The sequence below is a fragment of the Kogia breviceps genome, chromosome 4 (assembly GCF_026419965.1).
Source record: "Kogia breviceps isolate mKogBre1 chromosome 4, mKogBre1 haplotype 1, whole genome shotgun sequence".
NCBI classification, from domain to species: Eukaryota; Metazoa; Chordata; class Mammalia; order Artiodactyla; family Physeteridae; genus Kogia; species Kogia breviceps.
Genome location: NC_081313.1, coordinates 91041204 through 91062771, shown reverse-complemented (window position 1 = coordinate 91062771; position 21568 = coordinate 91041204). Strand labels below are relative to the sequence as shown.

At 39.9% G+C, this 21568-nt stretch overlaps 1 pseudogene; it reads left to right on the top strand.

Annotated features, from left to right (window-relative positions):
- Positions 1-4845: 4845 nt before the first annotated feature.
- Positions 4846-10862, top strand: LOC131755708 (AN1-type zinc finger protein 5 pseudogene; annotated as a pseudogene).
- Positions 10863-21568: the final 10706 nt, after the last annotated feature.

The window sequence follows — 21568 nt, the reverse complement described above, 5'->3', positions numbered from 1 at the left end:
TAAGTGCATTTATTGATGTAATTAGCCAGTTTGATGGAAAGGTCAGTCAGTGAAAACAGTTGGAATAGCCTGTATGAATTGGTAAGACTTAGTTTAGCAAATATTTATTCTGCATTTCCAACCATGTGATCATAACAGTACTGATGGAATAAGATACCATCCCTGCTTCAAATATCTCAAATATATAAATCAATACTTGCAGTTCAGTTCCATATACTTGTGATGGATGCATGAACAAGAATCAGAATTTCTATAGATTTTGAAGTAAAAAATTAGGGATAGGGGAAAGAAAGAGAATCAGGAGACGTGTTATATTTTCAGTGACAAAAAAGTGGAATTAAAAAATAAGTGACCGGGAATTCCCTAGCGGTCCAGTGGTTACGACTCCCAGGTTCAATCCCTGTTTGGGGAACTAAGATACCTCAAAGCCATGTGGCGTGGCCAAAAATTAAAAAAAAAAAAAATTAATTAAAAAAATAGGGACTTCCCTGGTGGCTCAGTGGTTAACAATCCATCTGCCAATGCAGGGGACATGGGTTTGATCCCTGGTCCAGGAAGATCCCACATGCCGCGGAGCAACTAAGCCCGTGCGCCACAACTTCTGAGCCTGTGCTCTAGAGCCTGCAAGCCACAACTACTGAAGCCTGCGTGCCTAGAGCCCGTGCTCCTCAACAAGAGAAGCCACTTCAATGAGAAGCCTGCGCATCGCAACAGAGTAACCCCTGCTCACCACAACTAGAGAAAGCCTGCGCACACAGCAACGAAGACCCAATGCAGCCAAAAAATAAACGAAATTAATTAATTAAAATAAAAATAAAAATAAGTGACCAAATGGCCTTAAGGTTCCCCTCAGCTTGGCAACTTTAGAAAGGCTTGCTTCTGACTGTAGGCCCTGACCTCCCTTTTTTTAGAGCAATTCTTTAGAAAACTTGTAATTGTAAATTTTTTCTCTGCCCTTTGAGATGTAAACCTTCTTAAAAGCAGCTTGCCAGTGACCTGGGAACCATTCCTTTGAAATGTAATCATCAAGGAATATGGCATCCCCATACCCACTCTCTGTGGGAGGGAGAAGCCTAACTTCTATGGCACCAATTGGCAAACATGTGGCCTAATCACAGAGAAAACCATTTACATAATCAGGAATAACTCAATGTGCTGGACACATCCCATTGATTAGCCTCCTTCTAAAGTCCCCAAGTACTCTTCCACTAGCTCATTTTGCTCTTAAAAACCCTCCTGCCCTTTGTTTCAGTGAAGTTGAGTTAAGGTTTGGTTCTGGATCCTCTCCTCAATTGCAATAGCTTTGAATTAGGTCTTCCTTGACTGTTTAACTTTGCTGCAATTTTGCTCCGACAACACAAAGCCAACAAGTAGGCAAGAAAGAAGGGCCTCTCCAGGCAGAGAGCAAAGCATTGGTCAAAGCCTGGAAGCATCATATTCTGCTATGTACATGGGGAGATCTACCCGTATTTGCTACATAAGTGAGGCTACAGTCCCTTCTGCCCACACTCCACCTTTTTTTGTGTGTGGTACGTGGGCCTCTCACTGTTGTGGCCTCTCCTGTTGCGGAGCACAGTCTCTGGATGCGCAGGCTCAGCGGCCATGGCTCACGGGCCCAGCTGCTCCGCGGCACGTGGGATCTTCCTGGACCAAGGCACAAACCCGTTTCCCCCGCATCGGCAGGCGGACTCTCAACCACTGCGCCACCAGGGAAGCCCCACACTCCACTTTATGTACACTTGTATCTGAGAATTTTCCATCTCCACCCCATCAGCAGTGCCATGACACAGTTAGGTGCATTTCTGAGAATCCACCTAGTATCTTTTCTCTCTCCCAGCCTGGAGGAATCTCATCCAAGACCTACATCTTCAGTCCTCTCCTATTACTATTTCCCTCTGCTCCCTCCATATAGTCCCCTAGCTGAGTGTGTTTGAATACAAACCACCTTGCCTTAGTACTCTCCTGGGGCAAGGGGGGAGTTTGGCTAACTGCCTGAATACGGCATAAAGAAAATGGAAAACTGAGGCAGAAAACATAAATTAATAACTCAACAAAATTTACCAGACCAAGTCCAACCTCCTCTGTTAAGCAGTCTTGAGTCCCAAACTGATTTAAAAGCCACACTTCTGTGGTCCCAAAGCCCCACCTACCCAGCTAATGGGGTCTCAGCTCTGGAGCACTCCTGCATTGAGTCCAGAGGTACAGAATTCTCTTCAGTCTGTTTCCTCTTCAGATCTGAGACTAGAACTCTCCAGTATTCACTCAGTCTTTTTCATGTTTCGATGAAAAGGTCCTAAGAGGTCTACTACTGTAGTTCCTCCATTTTATACAAAGGAAACTAAGGCCCAGGAAACTGTGAGCACAAACCAACATTCGTGAAGCTGGTCAATCACACAGTCTGGATTGGCACCCAGAACTCCTAACTGTCTGTTTAGGGCTTGCCCCCTCTATTGCACCCTGAGCTACTGAGCTCCTGTAGGCAAATTGCTAGATCCTTCTAGATTTCAGATTCCTTATCTGCAAAATGGGGTAACAGTAACTACTTTACAGGGTTATTATGAAGAGAAATGAAATGCCTAAGCACTTCGGCGCAGCCTGACAGTTTGTGTTCCATAAACACTAGATATCTAGCCAGTTCTCTTCTTTCCTTTCTCATAGCATTTATCACACTGCACTGATATCATTTATCTGTCTATATCAGTTCATTACAAGCTCCTTCGCTGCAAGTTCCTTCAGGTATTTATTTGATTTCACCCAGTAGAGTTGCCTAATAAATGTCTGTTAAAGAAATGAAATAACAAAGTCCTTTAAAAGAGGTGTAAAAACAGCTGCAGGCTTTGTGGGCACCAAAACTGTTTACAAGTAACCCCCTGAGAGAGGAGGGAATGGGAAGGTTTAGTCTAATGTACACTGATTTTCTCTTTGCGATGATGGAAAACTTCTGGAAATGGGTAGTGGTGATGGTTGCACAATTTGTGAATATACTTAATGCCACTGAACTGTGTATTTAAAAATGGTAAATTTTATGTTTTTTGTTTTTACCACAGTAATAATAATGAATCCTCCTGAGAAGTGGCATCCGTAGTGAACATTTATGGTATTGCAGGAGAATGGAGTCTATGTTTAGACCAATTGGAGACTTGACCTGGATCTGGAAGTTACTCCCCAGCAAAAGGAGGATGGGATGTGATTCTCTCTGAGCTCCGCACCTGTGGCAGGCACAGGCAGCAGCCAGAGTCATACAGACATTCCTCCTGTTGATGCAGAGAGGAGCTGTTCCTTGGCAAGAAGTGACTGGTGGCGAATTCCCTGGCAGTCCAGAGTTTAGGACTTGGTGCTTTCACTTCCGTGGGCCTGGATTCGATGCCTGGTCGGGGAACTAAGATCCTGTAAGCTGCGTGGCACGGCAAAAAAAAAAAAAAAAAGACTGGTGGGGAGCCATCTTGGGGAGAATATATTCAAGAACTTTAAATACAGTGGACAATCCTGTATTTTAAATCTGAATGTTTAGGACCTGCATATACAGAGACTAAGAGAATTTTGTATTTTCATATTATTACAGCACTGACTCCTAGGGACTTAGACCTTCCCTTGAACCTGGACAGGTTGCTCATATGAGTCACTGGCAACCTCTCCAGCATTAAACCTAATTTCTGTCTCCATCTTCTTGCTGGATGCCCGTGCCCTATCATGTCAGACCACAGCATTGCTCTCTCCTATGGAACAGTTAAGCCAGAGGGAGCTTGCAGGTAAATAAGCCTTCCCCTATTATTAGGCAGCAAGTGATGGAAAAATCAAGATTCCTCATGTCCAGAGTGCACAGGTTAGGCAAGCAGTGCTTCTGATAGAACACGACCTTTGCCAGGCTTCTCGTCAGAATGTGCAGCCAAGCTAGGGAGGTTCCTAAAAATACTAACTCCTCTGAACAAGCCCCGTGGTCTCAAAGAGGAAGACTTCTGACTCCTGGTTCCCTTTCTCTCCTTCTTCCCTATATGAGGAGGGAGCAATTAGAAATCATGCAAGTAAATGTGAAATATGGAACATTTCTTTAAATTATGAATGTTTTCTGTAGTTGATTTTTAAAAATCATTAGTCTTTTATCGCCACCTCGTGGCAAAAATTGGGCTTTGCAATGGACATTTAATTTTCAATCAGCTCTAAATTCTAGCTTTATTTGCTGCCTAAATACTGCTTGGAGACAGATAGCATATGAGAAATCTTAAATTAACTAAGGAGACTAAATATTAGAAATTCAAATATAGGGGTTATTTCAGAATGCTTTCTAAGCCCTTAAAATTTCCAGGTTGACCAAAAGGACACATATGACTGAGACTTGGTTCTAAGGTTGTGATGATAATAAAAACAATCATTGTAATAATATAGCTAACATCTATTGAGTGCTTATTATGTTCCAAAAAACATTCTAATACTTTTCAGTACTACTCATTTACCCCACAGCAACTCTATGAGGTAAGTTCTCTTTTATACAATTTTTAAAAGAGAAAACTGAGATAAAGCGAGTTAAAATTTTCCCCCAAGATCAACCACCTATTAACAAGGTAAAGCCAAGATTTAGAACCCAACAGTCTAGTTCCAGAACCTTAAGTCTCCGTAGCATAGGGTCAACATGTACATTAGTACTGTGGAATCAAAGTTCTCCCCACTAATGTAAAACTTGCTTATCCTTTAACTAGAACATGGTTAAGTGTCAAATGTATGGGAAAGACAGAAGTGCCATAGGAATTCAGAGATAGAACTTAAAAGCATTTCTCAGAGGAACTTCAGAGACAGCAGGAACTTGACGTCAAACTTTGGGGTGAAGTAGAAAGGTACAGAGGAGGAAGCATGGCCCAAGTAAGAAGGGACATCAGTGGAGGAAGGGAGGGAGGGTGGGTGCGAAGAACAGAACCAGGTAAATGAAGCAGAGAACAGGAGGACTTGCAGGGGAAAAGAGGAAAGTCAGAAAGGTCAGTCTGGGCCATATTGTTCATGGAGGATCTTAACATCCGATTAAGAAGTTAGATCTTTAGCTGGGTAGTTATAGAGAATTATTGTGAGTATGGATAATATGGATTACCTTGCCTTTGTAATATTTTAAAAGCTAGATATGCCCAATGTAGAAAACTTGGAAACCAGTAAAGAGAAAGCTAAAAGACCATCTGTAACTCCATCTCTCTTTGTATTACTTGGAATATATTTCCATTCTTTATATTATACACAATCCCCTTTTTTTCCCAAATAATACTGTTATTGCACTTTATGTAATAATTATACAGCATTTTAATGTTTTGGTTTTGTCTTTTATTACAGTGTATATCTATTATAAATAAACAAAATAGAAGCATAAACATTAAAAGCAAAACTAAAATTATAAGCACTTCCAAGCTCCTACTATTAACAATCACTATTGTATGTGTATGCATGTATTTATTTGTGTGTGTATCCTTTTGAAAGAAATGTAGATCCTATTCAAAAATAGAATAATAATTCATAAACGGTTTTAGACCCTACAGTTTTCTTTTAATGTATTATGAGCATGTTACTTTGTTGACATATGTATTTTTACAGCAAAATTTAATGGCTGCATCCTATACAAAATAATTTACTCAGTAAACCTCATACTTTTAATTGCCTCTGCATCTTTGTTGAAAATCAATTAAGCATATGTGTGTGGGTCTATTGCTAGATTCTGTATTCTGTTCTACTGATGTATTTGTCTTTTTAATTCTAATATAACAACTTGATCAGTGTAACTTTATACTAAAACTTGAAGTCAGAGAGTATAAATTAGCCAACTTTGTTCTTCTTTTTCAAAGTTGTTTGGCTATTCTACATCCTTTGCATTTCAACATGAATTTTAGAATTAGCTTTCAACATCTACAAAGGAGGCTGCTGAGATTTTAATTGGGATTGTGTTATACCTATATATCAAATTGGGGAGAATTGATATTTTATCCATGTTTATCCATAAACATGGCATTTCTTCTCTATTCATTTAGGAGTTCTTTATTTTCTTTATTTAAATATTTATTTATTTATTTAAATTTTGGTTGTGTCGAGTCTTAGCTGCGGCACACGGAATCTTTCGTTGTGGCACGTGGGCTCTTCATTGTGGTGCAGAGGCTTCTCTCTAGTTGTGGCGTGTGGGTTTTCTCTTCTCTAGTCGTGGCACACAGGCTTCAGGGCACATGGGTTCTGTAGTTGTGGTGTGTGGGTTCCAGAGCGCGTGGGCTCAGTAGTTATGGCGATTGGGCTTAGTTGCCATGAACCATGTGGGATCTTAGTTCCCTGAGCAGGGATCGAACCTGTGTCCCCTGCATTGTAAGGCAGATTCTTTACCACTAGACCACCAGGGAAGTCCCAGGAGTTCTTTAATTTCTCTCATTATATTTGTAGTGCACAGGTCTTCCACATTTTTTTCTTATATTTATCTCCAAGTAGTTCATGTTTTATGTGATCATAAATGGTATTATTATTTTAATTTCAATTTCCATTTGTTTGTTGCTAGTATAGTGATCACACATCTTCCAACCTTGCTAAACTTACTTATTGGCTCTAGTAAATATATAGATATATAGATTCCATAGGATTTTCTATATAGATGATCAAGTCATCTGTGATTAAAGACAATTTTACTTCTTCGTCTCCAATCACGATGTCTGTTATTTCTCTTTCTTGCCTGGTGGACTGGTGAAAACCTCCAGTACGATGTTGAATAGAAGTGGTGGGAGTAGACATCCTTGCCTGTTTCCTCATCTTAGCAGGAAGAAGTTCGCCTTTCATCATTATGTTAGCAGTACATAGATGTCCTTTGTCAGGTTGAGGCTATTACGTCTGTTCCTAGTTTTCAGAGTGTTTTTTTATCAGAATCGACGTCGGGTATTTGTCAAATGCTTTTTCTTCATTATTGAGATGATGATATTGTTTTCCTTTTTTAGTCTGTTAACATGGTAAGTTACATTGATTGTCTTTTCGAATGCTAAACTAACTTTGCACCCCTGAGATGAACCCCTCTTGGTAACGATGTATTATCCTTTTAATATGGTGTTAGATTTGATTTGATTCAATGTCTTCAACAGATATCTAGTCCCTGACTAATTTTCCTAAATCACTGCTTTTATGAGGTCAATATTTTCCCAGAAACTAATGATCCACAATATAATTAATTATCCTTTTAATGTGGTGTTAGATTTGATTTGATTCAATGTATTCAACAGATATATAGTCCCTGACTAATTTTCCCAATCACTGCTTTTATGAGGTCAATATTTTCCCAGAAACTAATGATCCACAATATAATTTATTAAAGCATTATGGAAATTTGTCCCAAATTAGAAAGAGCCAAGATGTCCACAAGAGAGAATTATTAAATACAATTTGGTGTATCAATAAAGTATTATGCAATCAGAAAGAACATGTTATAGAAAAAATTGATCTGAAGAAAGTATTTGCACATTATTGAATATGAACGAAAGCATGAAACAAGCCACCTAACAGTATGTACAAATTCTATAAAAAGTAAACATTCTTTAACTCAGAATTTTTGCTTCTTGAAATTTACCTAAGAAAATACTAAAGAATGGGTGCAACGATTCCAAGTTCATCTTTGTCTAAGAATTGGTTTTTTTTTTGTTTTTCCGGTATGTGGGCCTCTCACTGTTGTGGCCTCTCCCATTGTGGAGCACAGGCTCCGGATGTGCAGGCTCAGTGGCCATGGCTCACGGGCTCAGCTGCTCCGCGGCATATGGGATCTTCCCGGACTGGGACACGAACCTGTGTCCCCTGCATCGGCAGGCGGATTCTCAACCACTGCGCCACCAGGGAAGCCCAAGAATTGTTTTTAATAGCACAAAAATTAGAAACAACCTACAAGTCCAAAAATATGGGATTGAATTTCTGTTTGCAATCAAAATAGAGGAACAAAAGACATACAGACTATGTTCTCTGACCACAATGGACTTAAATTAGAAATCAATAACAGAAAGTTATCTGGACAAAACCCTACTTGGAAATTAAGTGACACACTTTTAAATAACCCATGAGTCAAAAAAGAAATCTAAAGTGAAATTAGGAAAATTTTTAACTGAATAAAAATGAAAACATAGCATAAGAAATTTTATGGTATACAGCTAAAGAAGTAATAATTCCTAAAGCAGTAATATAGGGGTAATAGTCTTCCTGTATATACCTATATTAAAAAAGAAATCTTGAGAACAAAAAATGGAGCTGGAGGAATCAGGCTCCCTGATTTCAGACTATACTACAAAGCTACAGTAATCAAGACATTATGGTACTGGCACAAAAACAGAAATATAGATCAATGGAACAGGATAGAAAGCCCAGAGATAAACTCACACACATATGTTCACCTTATCTTTGATAAAGGAGGCAAGAATATACAGTGGAGAAAAGACAGCCTCTTCAATAAGTGGTGCTGGCAAAACTGGACAGCTACATGTAAAAGTATGAAATTAGAACACTCCCTAACACCACACACAAAAATAAACTCAAAATGGGTTAAAGACCTACATGTAAGGCCAGACACTATCAAACTCTTAGAGGAAAACATAGGCAGAACACTCTATGACATAAATCACAGCAAGATTCTTTTTGACCCATCTCCTAGAGAAATGGAAATAAAAACAAAAATAAACACATGGGACCTAATGAAACTTAAAAGCTTCTGCACAGCAAAGGATACCATAAACAAGACCAAAACACAACCCTCAGAATGGGAGAAAATATTTGCAAATTAAGCAACTGACAAAGGATTAATCTCCAAAATTTAGAAGCAACTCATGCAGCTCAATAACAACAAAAAAAACCCCAATCCAAAAATGAGCAGAAAACCTAAATAGACATTTCTCCAAAGAAGATATATAGATTGCCAACAAACACATGAAAGAATGCTCAACATTATTAATCATTAGAGAAATGTAAATCAAAACTACAATGAGATATCATCTCACACCACTCAGAATGGCCATCATCAAAAAATCTAGAAACAATACCTGCTGGAGAGGGTGTGGAGAAAAGGGAAGACTCTTGCACTGCTGGTGGGAATGTAAATTGATACAGCCACTATGGAGAACAGTATGGAGGTTCCTTAAAAAACTACAAATAGGGCTTCCCTGGTGGCGCAGTGGTTGAGAATCCGCCTGCCGATGCAGGGGACACGGGTTCGTGCCCCGGTCCGGGAAGATCCCACATGCCGCGGAGCGGCTGGGCCCGTGAGCCATGGCCACTGAGCCTGCGCGTCCGGAGCCTGTGCTCCGCAACGGGAAAGGCCACAACAGTGAGAGGCCTGCGTACCGCAAAAAAAAAAAAAAAAAAAAAAAAAAAAAACTACAAATAGAACTACCATATGACCCAGCAATCCCACTACTGGGCATATACCCTGAGAAAACCATAATTCAAAAAGAGTCATGTACCAAAATATTCATTGCAGCTCTATTTACAATAGGCAGGACATGGAAGCAACCTAAGTGTCCATCAACAGATGAATGGATAAAGAAGATGTGGCACATATATACAATGGAATATTACTCAGCCATAAAAAGAAATGAAACTGAGTTATTTGTACTGAGGTGGATGGACCTGGATTCTGTCATTCAGAGTGCAGTAAGTCAGAAGGAGAAAAACAAATACCGTATACTAACACATATATATGGAATCTAAGAAAAAAAAATGTCATGAAGAGCCTAGGGGTAGGACGGTAATAAAACACAGACCTACTAGAGCATGGACTTGAGGATATGGGGAAGGGGAAGGGTAAGCTGTGATGAAGTGAGAGAGTGGCATGGACATATATACGCTACCAAAGTAGGGTGTATAGCTAGTGAGAAGCAGCCGCATGGCACAGGGAGATCAGCTAGGTGGTTTGTGACCACCTAGAGGGGTGGGATAGGGAGGGTGGGAGGGAGGGAGATGCAAGAGGGAAGAGATATGGGAACATATGTATATGTGTAACTGATTCGCTTTGTTGTAAAGCAGAAACTAACACACCATTGTAAAGCAATTATATTCCAATAAAGATGTTAAAATAAATAAATAAATAAATCTGAGAGTCATAGCATAAAACTGGGCCACCACCCGCGGCGGTGGCGGCCGCGGTGGCAGTGAATTCAGGGCTTCCGGCTCGCCCCTCCCTGAGGACTCGGCCCGGTCCCACGGCGCCGGCGTCGCGCGCCAGCTCTGTTCCTGCCACCAAAGGCAGAAAAATGACCAGGAGACTAACCAGACCCCAGGGCCCATGCTGTGTAGTACAGGATGTGGCTTTTATGGGAATCCTAGGACAAATGGAATGTGTTCTGTTTGCTACAAAGAACATCTTCAGAGGCAGCAGAATAGTGGCAGAATGAGCCCAATGGGGACAGCTAGTGGTTCCAACAGCCCTACCTCAGATTCTGCATCTGTACAAAGAGCAGATGCTAGTTTAAACAACTGTGAAGGTGCTGCTGGCAGCACATCTGAAAAATCAAGAAATGTGCCTGTGGCTGCGTTGCCTGTAACTCAGCAAATGACAGAAATGAGCATTTCAAGAGAGGACAAAATAACTACCCTGAAAACAGAGGTGTCAGAGCCAGTTGTCACTCAGCCCAGTCCATCAGTTTCTCAGCCCAGTACTTCTCAAAGTGAAGAAAAAGCCCCTGAGTTGCCCAAACCAAAGAACAGATGTTTCATGTGCAGAAAGAAAGTTGGCCTTACAGGGTTTGACTGCCGGTGTGGAAATTTGTTCTGTGGACTTCACCGTTACTCTGACAAGCACAACTGTCCATATGATTACAAAGCAGAAGCTGCAGCAAAAATTAGAAAAGAGAATCCAGTTGTTGTGGCTGAAAAAATCCAGAGAATATAAATTACTACTTGTGAAGAGACTGATAACATTGTTTTTATTTTAGTATATCGTAGGAAAACATTAAAGAGCAGATGCATGGCCATTTTCCTTTGATGTTCTCCAGAGTTTTACTTTACACTCGTCTGTCTTATAATTGATATTTTAGGATGTGTGGGTGTTTGTTACAGGCAGAATTGGATAGATACAGCCCTACAAAATGTATATGCCTTCCCCTGAATAAAATTGGATGAAAATCTGCATAGCAAGTTGAAAACACAGATAACAGGGACAAAATTTAGTTCCCTTGTGCCAAACAAAGTACGTGAAATATCTGCATGTTTGCAGCATATCTGCCTTTGAGAATGTAATCAAGGTATAATCTGTGGCTAGTGTTATGTGCCTGTATTTTTTTTTTTTAATGGTACACCAGAAAAGGACTGGCAGTCTACTTCTACCATAAACTTTACCCTGTTAATTTTCACATTTTCCTTGGAAGTGGGAAGAAAGCTATAAAGAAAGCTATCAGACCTTTCCGTGAAACTAGTGTTTTGGTGCCATATGTAAGCCTGGCTAATTGGTCTTCTAAAAGTTGTCAAATAAGACATTCTTTGGAAGGTACACATCATAACTGGTTATAAAGAGTAAAACAGATCAAGTCAACAGGGTCTTGAGCTATCTTTGAAGCTTATCGTGCTGGCCTGCACCAGAAGATGTCTGCATTACTCTCATTGCTAACAATATTGTGTAGCACAGAACTGCACTAAGATTAATTTGTCTACAAGACGAAGTTAAAACTCTACATTTGGTTTTCACATACAGCAGCTCTATTGAGTAACATGCATCTGAATTTTAATTTGCAAGGGTATCTGAATAGCTAATTTTTCATGTGCATATTTTGTTGAATTGTTTTGGTTCAAGAAAGAATGTTTAAAGCTTTTTTAAAGACTTCAGTTCTTAATGTAACTGTACCCTTCTGCATGGAAAATCATAACCAACATGGCTGCAGTAGACTTCTTAGTGGTATCCAGCACCACTTGCAGAGGGCTGCTTTATCATATTAATTGTACTTGGGTGTAGGACTCTAGTGTTCTTGGGTATATTGCATGGGCTGCATTATCTACAGCTTTGTACAATAACAAGTAGAAGAGGCAGTATACTTCACTGATGCTTGTCTGGTAATATCACTTCTGTGTTATAATGGAAGGTTTTTTGTGATGTATGAAACTTATGTTTTTTATACATAAATGTGTATAGTTAAAAAACAAAACAAAAGAACACTGGGCCACCAAGGGACCTATTGCCTCTTTCTATGTTCGGGAAGCCACCTGTCCATTTGGGAAGCTGCTGCTATGGTTACTGGTTATTTATTTATTTATTTATTTATTTATTTATTTATTTATTTATGGCTGCACTGGGTCTTCATTGCTACGCACAGGCTTTCTCTAGTTGCAGCGAGCGGGGGCTACTCTTTGTTGCAGTGCGCAGGCTTCTCATTGCAGTGGCTTCTCTTGTTGCAGAGCATGGGCTCTAGGTAGGCGCGCGGGCTCAGTAGTTGTGGCTCACTGGCTCTATAGTACAGGCTCGGTGGTTGTGGCGCACAGGCTTAGTTGCTCTGTGGCATGTGGGATTTTCCTGGACCAGGGGCTTGAACCCATGTCCCCTGCATTGGCAGGTGGATTCTTTTTTTTTTTTTTTTTTTTTTTTTTGCGGTATGCGGGCCTCTCACTGTTGTGGCCTCTCCCGTTGCGGAGCACAGGCTCCGGACGCGCAGGCCTAGCGGCCATGGCTCACGGGCTTAGTTGCTCCGCGGCATGTGGGATCTTCCCGGACCAGGGCACGAACCCGTGTCTCCTGCATCGGCAGGCGGATTCTCAACCACTGCGCCACCAGGGAAGCCCGGCAGGTGGATTCTTAACCACTGTGCCACCGGAGAAGCCCTGGTTACCAGTTTTAAAACTACTTTGCTTCTACCATGACCAGGAAAGCCTCTCTGATCAAGAATCCACTGCAGGCAAACCAGAGACTTCCACATTGCCTTTCCTGGCTCTTGCCTTCTAAATGTTTCAAGAGAGCATCTGATTGGCAGAAACTAATTCATAACCACAGCTGTAGCTGCATGGGAAACTCAGATATATAGTCTTTATTTGGAGTGATCTTTTTTTTTTTTTGCGGTATGCGGGCCTCTCACTGTCGCGGCCTCTCCCGTTGCGGAGCACAGGCTCCGGAGGCGCAGGCTCAGCGGCCATGGCTCACGGGCCCAGCCGCTCCGTGGCATGTGGGGTCCTCCCAGACTGGGGCACGAACCCGTGTCCCCTGCATCGGCAGGCGGACTCTCAACCACTGCGCCACCAGGGAAGCCCTGGAGTGATCTTATGTTCAAATAAAACATTGGAGGTTCTATCACCATAGATTAAAAGAAAGGGGAGGAATAGCTATTGGAGGACATCTAGCAGTCTGACATAGACCACCACTTCCATCCCTGAGATCTGTAAGCACCCTTTTTCCCAAATAGGGAAACTTCATACCTTACCTAAGAGGTATGACTTCAAAGTTTCATCTTCCAGACACTAAACCCAGCTCAAAGACCAGGCTATCTGAGTGACACAAAGTTCTCTCCATTAGGTCCAGATGTGGCTACCTGTGGACAGGTGATTCAGGAAGTGACTGGTGAGTTATTCCCCCATGCCCAACACACACCGACACCCACACACAAGCACACCCCCCCAACACCACTTCTATGGTGGAATAAGAACAGGATAACTATAACAAAAAGTTCCCTTCCAAAAAAAAAAATATTGTAATGGGCAGAAATTTCAGAGATGTCTGCCCTGGCAATAGACTATTATAATTTTCTAGGTTAGTCCATCCAAAACCTCTGGTTCCTCTATCATCTCCATGACTACTGGCTTTATTTTCTTGGAGGTCCTTCTTTGTCCATTAGCCTCGATCACAGCTTCATTGGGCGTTGGAGAGTCTGCCCTTCTTGGGGCTGCAAAACTTTCACATCCTGATTTTTGCTAGTGTAGGTTTGAGTACTTAAGTTTGCACTGTACTCCGTCAGGCTTTGGCAGGCCAGGTTTATGGTTTCTCTGGTAAACTATTTCCTCTTAACTTAATAGGCATCCAGTCTTTCTTCTGGTCAGTTGCAGTGTAAAAATTGTACCCAAAGAAATCACCTAGACTTTATATATGTGTGTGTGTGTGTGTATACACACACATATGTATATATACATGTGTATATACACGTGTATATACACATATACACATGTGTGTATATACACACACATATATATGATGTATTATATATATTTATCAATCAAATACATATATATATAAAAGTCTGAAGACCTTGTTTTAATTATTACCTGCTATGATCTTCACAGCCTCTTTTCAACCTAATTATGGTGTTTATGGGTTGAATTGTGTCCCCCCCAAGAAGATATGTTTGATTCTTAACTCCCAGTACCTCAGAATGTGACCTTATTTGAAGACAAGATCTTTACAGTGGTAATCAAGTTGAAATGAGATAATTAGGGTGAGCCCTAACCCAGTATGACTGGTGTCCTTATACAAAAAGGGGAAATTTGGATGCAGTCATGCACACAGGTACAATGTCATGTGAAGATAAAGGTAGAGATCAAGGTGATGCAGCCCCAAGCCAAGGAACACCACAGGTTGTCAGTAAACCACCAGAAGTCAGGGGAGAGCCATGGAACAGATTTTCCCTCTCTGCTCTCAGAAGAAACTACCCTATGGACACCTTGATCTCAAACTTCTAGCCTCTAGAACTGTAAGACAATAAATTTCCATTGTTTAAGTCACCCAGTTTTCAGTACTTTTTTTATAGCAGCCCTAGCAACTAACAGAGGCAGCTTCCATAATGCCCTAAAATAATAAGAGTCTTGAGTGGTAGGGCAACACCCTTAATCTGATCTGTGCTGCTGTACTGATTCTTCTTGCCCAGCCCAGAAGGCTTTCTAGAGATTCTTGTAAATATTTGGGGCCTCTGTACTCCTTCACAGCTAACTCTTATTATCACTTCAGTGTGGAGGTACAGATACAGTGGACATTTTTTAATGCTGTGAAGCACCAAACCGTCAGGCTTACAAATATTTTAGATTCTCTGACACAGGTTGAGATTCTCTGCTACAGCTTTAGATTCTCTCTCCTTTCCTTAGCAGAGATACAGCTTGCCCTCAGTATCCTCAGGTTCTGAGGTTGAACTGGTGAATGCAGAACTTGTGGATAAGGAGGACCAACTGTTACCTGTCCTCATCATCTGCTTCTTGGACTGCTAAGTCAAGAAAACATACATTAATATCCTGTAGGGCATCACCCCATTTCTAAATTCCAAATTTTGCATTGGTAAACATTCACTTGCAAAGAACAGAAGCCATTTTAACTAGTCTAATCAGAAAAAGATTTAGTACAGGTTTTGTTATTGCTTAGAGAATCAGTTGGAGGGTTGAAGAAATCCTTTCTGAACAGTACAACAGTGTGGAGCCAACAATGCAGATGTTCCTACAGCTGTTGGGAAACCATAAGGATCATAAGGCAACTTTAAACTGGGGCAGGGCATTGGAAGACAGAAGACTGCCTAGAATTGCAGAAGCAGTAAAGCATGATTTTGACATCTTTTCAGATCTCTCACGAGTACATCTTATTGGCAGGACCCAAGTCCATTCAGAGCTCTAGCTATCAGAGTGCCTGGGAAATGTCTGTTTTTCTGGACTCTGATGTGCCCAGCTAAAAATTAACAGCTATAATTCTGTGAGAGAAAAGGAAAAGGGGGAAGGAAATAAAGAAGTAGTCAGATTACGAATGTAAATATTTTAGAACTATCTCTGACACAGAGCAGGCCCTTATTGACAAATTTATGGAAACACAATACAAGTTCTTTTATTTATTTATTTATTTATTTGGTATGCGGGCCTCTCACTGTTGTCGCCTCTCCCATTGCGGAGCACAGGCTCCGGACGCGCAGGCTCAGCAGCCATGGCTCACGGGCCCAGCCTCTCCGTGGCATGTGGGATCTTCCCGGACCAGGGCACGAACCCTTGTCCCCTGCATCGGCAGGCAGATTCTCAACCACTGTGCCACCAGGGAAGCCCACAATACAAGTTCTTAAGAGAGAAAATGTGAAATCAGAAACAGGAGATCAGGGACTTCCCTGGTGGTGCAGTGGTTAAGAATCCACCTGCCAATGCAGGGGACACAAGTTCGATCCCTGGTCTGGGAAGATCCCACGTGCAGTGGAGCAACTAAGCCCATGCACCACAACTACTGAAGACTGCGTGCCTAGATCCTGTGTTCTGCAACAAGGGAAGCCACCGCAATGAGAAGCCCTCGCACCACAACGAAGAGTAGCCTCCGCTCACCGCACCTAGAGAAAGCCCACGTGCAGCAACGAACACCCAACACAACCAAAAATAAATAAATAAAATAAAATAAATAAATTTATAAAAAAAAAAAAACCCAGGAGATCAGGTTTGCAAAAGGCAAACTATGTCACAATTGCTTTGCACTTTTGCTTATCCAAGTGCAATACAGTGTTTTCTGAGCTGGAATATTTATACATGTACCCTTGCAGTGAACAAAGTTCATTCTCTGGAGGAAAAATTGACCTTGTAAGTCAAAGGTCCTGGTCCAACTGAATTCTCTTATACTTTGTTCCTTCTCAAGTGGTTTTACCTCCCCATGTGTTTGATACCTGTGATCCAAGGAAATAAGAGCTCTCAGATGTGTATCAAGACTGCGTTTAGCTCTTTAAAATTTTAAATCTTAAACCTAGATTTGTGAAATATGTTTTAGAGCAGAGATCAGCAAAGTTTTACTATAAAGGTTCAGATAGTAATGTTTTCATCTTTGCAGACCACATAGTGTCTGTTGCCATTTCTCAATTATGACATTGTGGTGTGAGAGCAATCATAGTACATAGATTAGTGAGTGTGTCTATGTTCCAACAAAATTTTACTTACAAAAAAATGTGGCGGACCTAATTTGGCATATGGGTTGTCATTTGCGGACCCTTGTTTTAGATAATTGCATGAAATAAATTAAAAAATAATTCTATCAGAGTTACCTTGCTGATCATATCAGTCCACAGATATGGACTATAGTTGGTCCTTTCTCTTCTCTCTCTGCGTGTAGAGTCCTTTCTTTTACACAAACACTCAACTTAACTTCTGGTGTTTGAGACCAGCACTTCCCTCTGCTTGGTTTCACTTTACAGTCATGTATCAATATTCTGACCATTTGTGAACCTAAACACAACAGGAAATTTCTTTAACTTCAATAACCATCTTTACAGTGGAGATAGCAAGTTGCTACCAACTGTGCTCAGCCACACGTGAAGCAACCAGGCTCCTGATCTTCAGGTACCGTGAGTACACATGAGCTGGCATGGCCTCCCACACCCAGACAGAAATTCTACTGCTTTTCCTGATGGGGCATCAGCTTTCCTACTGACATCTGACCTCTGTCACTCATTAGCTATGTGATTTTAGGATAATTACCTAAACTTCCTAAGCTTCAGTTTCCTAGTAAGCAAGATGGAGATCATGATAATATCTACCTAGAGCAGTGCCTGGACTATAAACAGTCCATAGATTTTATCTACAAGGTTGAATTTGGTATCAGCCAGTTATATAATTTATGATGATTATAATATTGCTGGTTGGCCTTCATTTTCATCTGAATATTTTGATATATGAACAACAAGTAAAATTTGAGTTTTGTTTGCTTGCTTTGTTCATTTTAATCATGGTCTAACATGAATATTTTCTGTACATTGGTAGAGCATGTTTTACTATTCAGTTGCCCTAAATTTTCTTAAAAGTGCACTTAAAAAAAATAGCATAAGCTTTAAACAATAGAGCAGACAGCACAAAAGAGTAAAACACAAAATTAAGTAACAGAAATAAATACTAAGGAGAATTCAGTATTTTACCCACTGAATCTTAACATTTGCCTGTGCCTCTGGCCCACTCTATTCTCACACAAACCTTGCTTCCTTTTCTTTTCTGGTAGTACTTAAATACTAGTCAGACTGGTTTTATTTTATTTATTTATTTTGTAAATATTTATTTATTTGGCTGCACTGGGTCTAGTTGTGGCAGGCGGGCTCCTTAGTTGCAGCTCCCAGCTACTTCGTTGCAGCACATGGGCTCCTTAGTTGCAGCATGCAAACTCTCAGTTGTGGCATGCATGTGGGATCTTGTTCCCTGACCAATCCCCTGCATTGGGAGCGCGGAGCCTTATCCACTGTGCCGCCACCAGGGAAGTCCCCAGACTGGTTTTAGATTTGCTATGGGACATCATCCAGAAGTCACATTCCTATATCCCCACTTCCAAAGATTCTAATTTAGTAGTTTCAGGATAGGGCTTGAAGTCTGTAGTTTTAAATGCTTCCCATCCATGAGGCAGATGTATGGGAGATTTGGGGACCTCTGTTCCACACTCTAACTCGTGTTCTCATCCAAGGACTTCCCCCCAACCCCACTACCATTTCTCTGTGCCCACCAGTGCCAAATCTTTGCTAACCTCCAGCCTCTGCAGCCAGTCTTGAACACTTACAACAATGCTGCAAAGAAGATATTCTTCCTTTAAAGTTTTTTTAATTAAACTATAGTTAATTTACAATGTTGTGTTTCAAGTGTACAGCAAAGTGATTCAGTTGTACATATATATATATATATATATATATACATTCTTTTTCAGATATTTTTCCTTATAGGTTATTACAAGATATTGAGTATAGTTCCCTGTGCTATACAGTACGTCCTTGTTGTTTACCTATTTTATCTACAGTAGTGTGTATGTCTTGTTTTCTATGTCTATGAGTCTAATTTGTTTTGTAAATAAGTTCATTTGTATCATTTTTTTTAGATTCCACATATGTGACATCATATGATATTTGTCTTTGTCTGACTTAACTTCACTTAATATGATAATCTCTAGGTCTATCCATGTTGCTGCAAATGGCATTATTTCATTCTTTCTTGGCTGAGTAATATTCCATTGTACATATGTACCACATCTTCTCTATCCATTCATCTGTTTATGGACATTTAGGTTGTTTCCATGTCTTGGCTATTGTGAATAGTGCCACCAGAACATTGAGTGCATGTATCTTTTCAAATTAGAGTTTTCTCCAGGTATGTACCCAGTAGTGGGACTGCAGGATCATATGGTAGCTCTATTTTTGGTTTTTTAAGGAGCTTCCATACTGTTTTCTATAGTGGTTGCACCAATTTACATTCTCAACAACAGTGTACGAGGGTTCATTTTTATCCACACCCTCTCTAGCATTTATTATTTGTAGACTTTTTAATGATGGCCATTTTTACTGGTGTGAGGTGATACCTCACTGTGGTTTTGATATGCATTTCTCTAATAATTAGTGATGTTAAGCATCTTTTCACATGCCTGTTGGCCATCTGTATGTCTTCTTTGGAGAAATGTCTATTTAGGTCTTCTGCCCATTTTTTGATTTTTTTTTTTTTATATTAAGCCTCATAGGCTGTTTGTATATTTTGAAAATTAATCCCTTGTCAGTAGCATCATTTGCAAATATTTTCTCCCAGTTCACAGGCTTTTCTGTTGTTTACGGTTTCCTTTGTGGTGCAAAAGCTTTTAAGTTTAATTAAGTCCCCATTTGTTTATTTTTGTTTTTATTTCCATTTCTCTAGGAGAGGGATCCAAAAATATATTGCTGCTATTTATGTCAAAGTGTGTTCTGCCTACGTTTTCCTTTAGAAGTTTTATAGTATCCTGTATTACATTTAGATCTTTAATACATTTTGAGTTTATTTTTGTGTGTGGTGTTAGAGAATGTTCTAATTTCATTCTTTTACACGTAGCTGTCCAGTTTTCCCAGCACCACTTATTGAGGAGACTGTCTTTTCTCCATTGTATATTCTTGCTTCCTTTGTCATAGATTAATTGACCAAAGGAAGAAAGTGTCGCAAGAGAAAAGGGGTCCTCTATTCCCTAAAAGCTCTTTTCATCCTAAACAAGGGAAAGTCAGCTCAAACTGATGTTAAAAAAAATTATTGGATTATATAAATAAAAGGTTCAGGATTCAATCCAGCTCTGGAATTGGTTGGGGGTCACTTTATAAACTGGCTCAGCTTCAACAGGTTTCCTACAGCAGGGATTTAATAAATACTTGTTGATGTGAATTAAGGTTATGAATTTTTCTAAAGGGTTAATATTTATTAATGTTTAATTTATTAATATTAATGTTTGCAATATTTTATTAACATTCTTCAGTATGTAATATTTGATTTTCTTTTTGATCAAAGTTTGGGGGACAGATTTTTTTTTTAAATTTCAAGTAGTTGGGGATTTTTTTCCATGTTTTTATTTTGCTTTTTAGTTCTAGATTTATTGCCTCCTGGCAGAAATAGTGGATATATTATTTCTGTGTTTTGGAATTTTTTCTGTTTTTCTTCTTAAAAATTCCTTTTTTAGATTTGTTAATATATTCAGTCTGATTACAGTCAGGGATTGGCAGGGAAGCTATTTTTCCTCTCTAGGGTGACTTTCTATAGTTGGTAAAATACATTATATATCTCTTTTATACTTGAACTTTAGATGGAAAGCTAATTTCCATTTACTCCACCTATTCCAAACTATTTGGATAGGGGACCTGTCTGTTGCCCTATATATTACTGTTCTCTTGTGAGTATAATAATAATAATGCATACCTTATAAGGTTATCAGGATTAAATGAGTTAATACATGTAAAATGCTTAGCACTGTGCCTGGTCCATGGTCCTCAATAACAGCTTCAGATAATATTATTTAATTTTTTCTGAACCTGCAGTTTTGCTTTCAGTAGCATTCCACTTTGATAGACACAGAGGGGTTTTGAGTTAGCCCAACTTCTTTCTAACCAAGAAAAACAAGGCAAAAGATGAAGAGCAAAGGGCAAAGAAACAAAACCTTCTTACAGGAGTAAGTGTGATGTATGACTTTACGCAGCAACCCCTTTCAAAAAAAAAGTCAAGTTGATTTTCTTTTAAACATATTCTACCAGGTTCTGTAAGAAAATATGCAAAGCTACCGAGCAATGTACCCAGCTCAATTCTAATAATGAGAGATACGAATCTACTTTTCTGAAATGGTTAAGTGGACTTGCTCCTCTCCACCATTTACCTGTGTAAAGCTTCCTGGCAGGGATTAGGGCTTTATTTCTGGTCCCGCCTGCTGTGCATAGGTATGTGCCTGACAGCCTGTGAAACACATTATGAGTTTCATGGGGGTTAAGAGCCCCAGTTTCAGAATCCAGCAGACCTGGACCAAATTCCAGTTCAGCTACTCAGAAATTACATAATCTGCCTTGACGATCTATGCCTGGGGCTCCATTCACTTTCTAGTTATTATTGGCCAATCATCGTGGTTCTTGTTTGCATGTATGTACGGATAATACCTTGAAATAGTCATGGAAAAGTGCTTTGGTTAAAGTTTTACATACTTTATATCTCATTAACTCCACACAGCCCCCCAAGGTAGGTGTGTTTTACAGATGAATACATGTAAGATGATAACGGAAAAGTTATCACCAAATTATTATTCCTTTTATATATAAACAATTAGGTAAGATTTTTAAAATCTGCCAATAATAACTAGCAAGTGGGGTTTGGTGATTCTCTTAGTGATGCTAATTAAAATGTTTATGAAGTATTGTTTATTCTCAGTGCAAGTCTATCAAAAATGACTAATAGT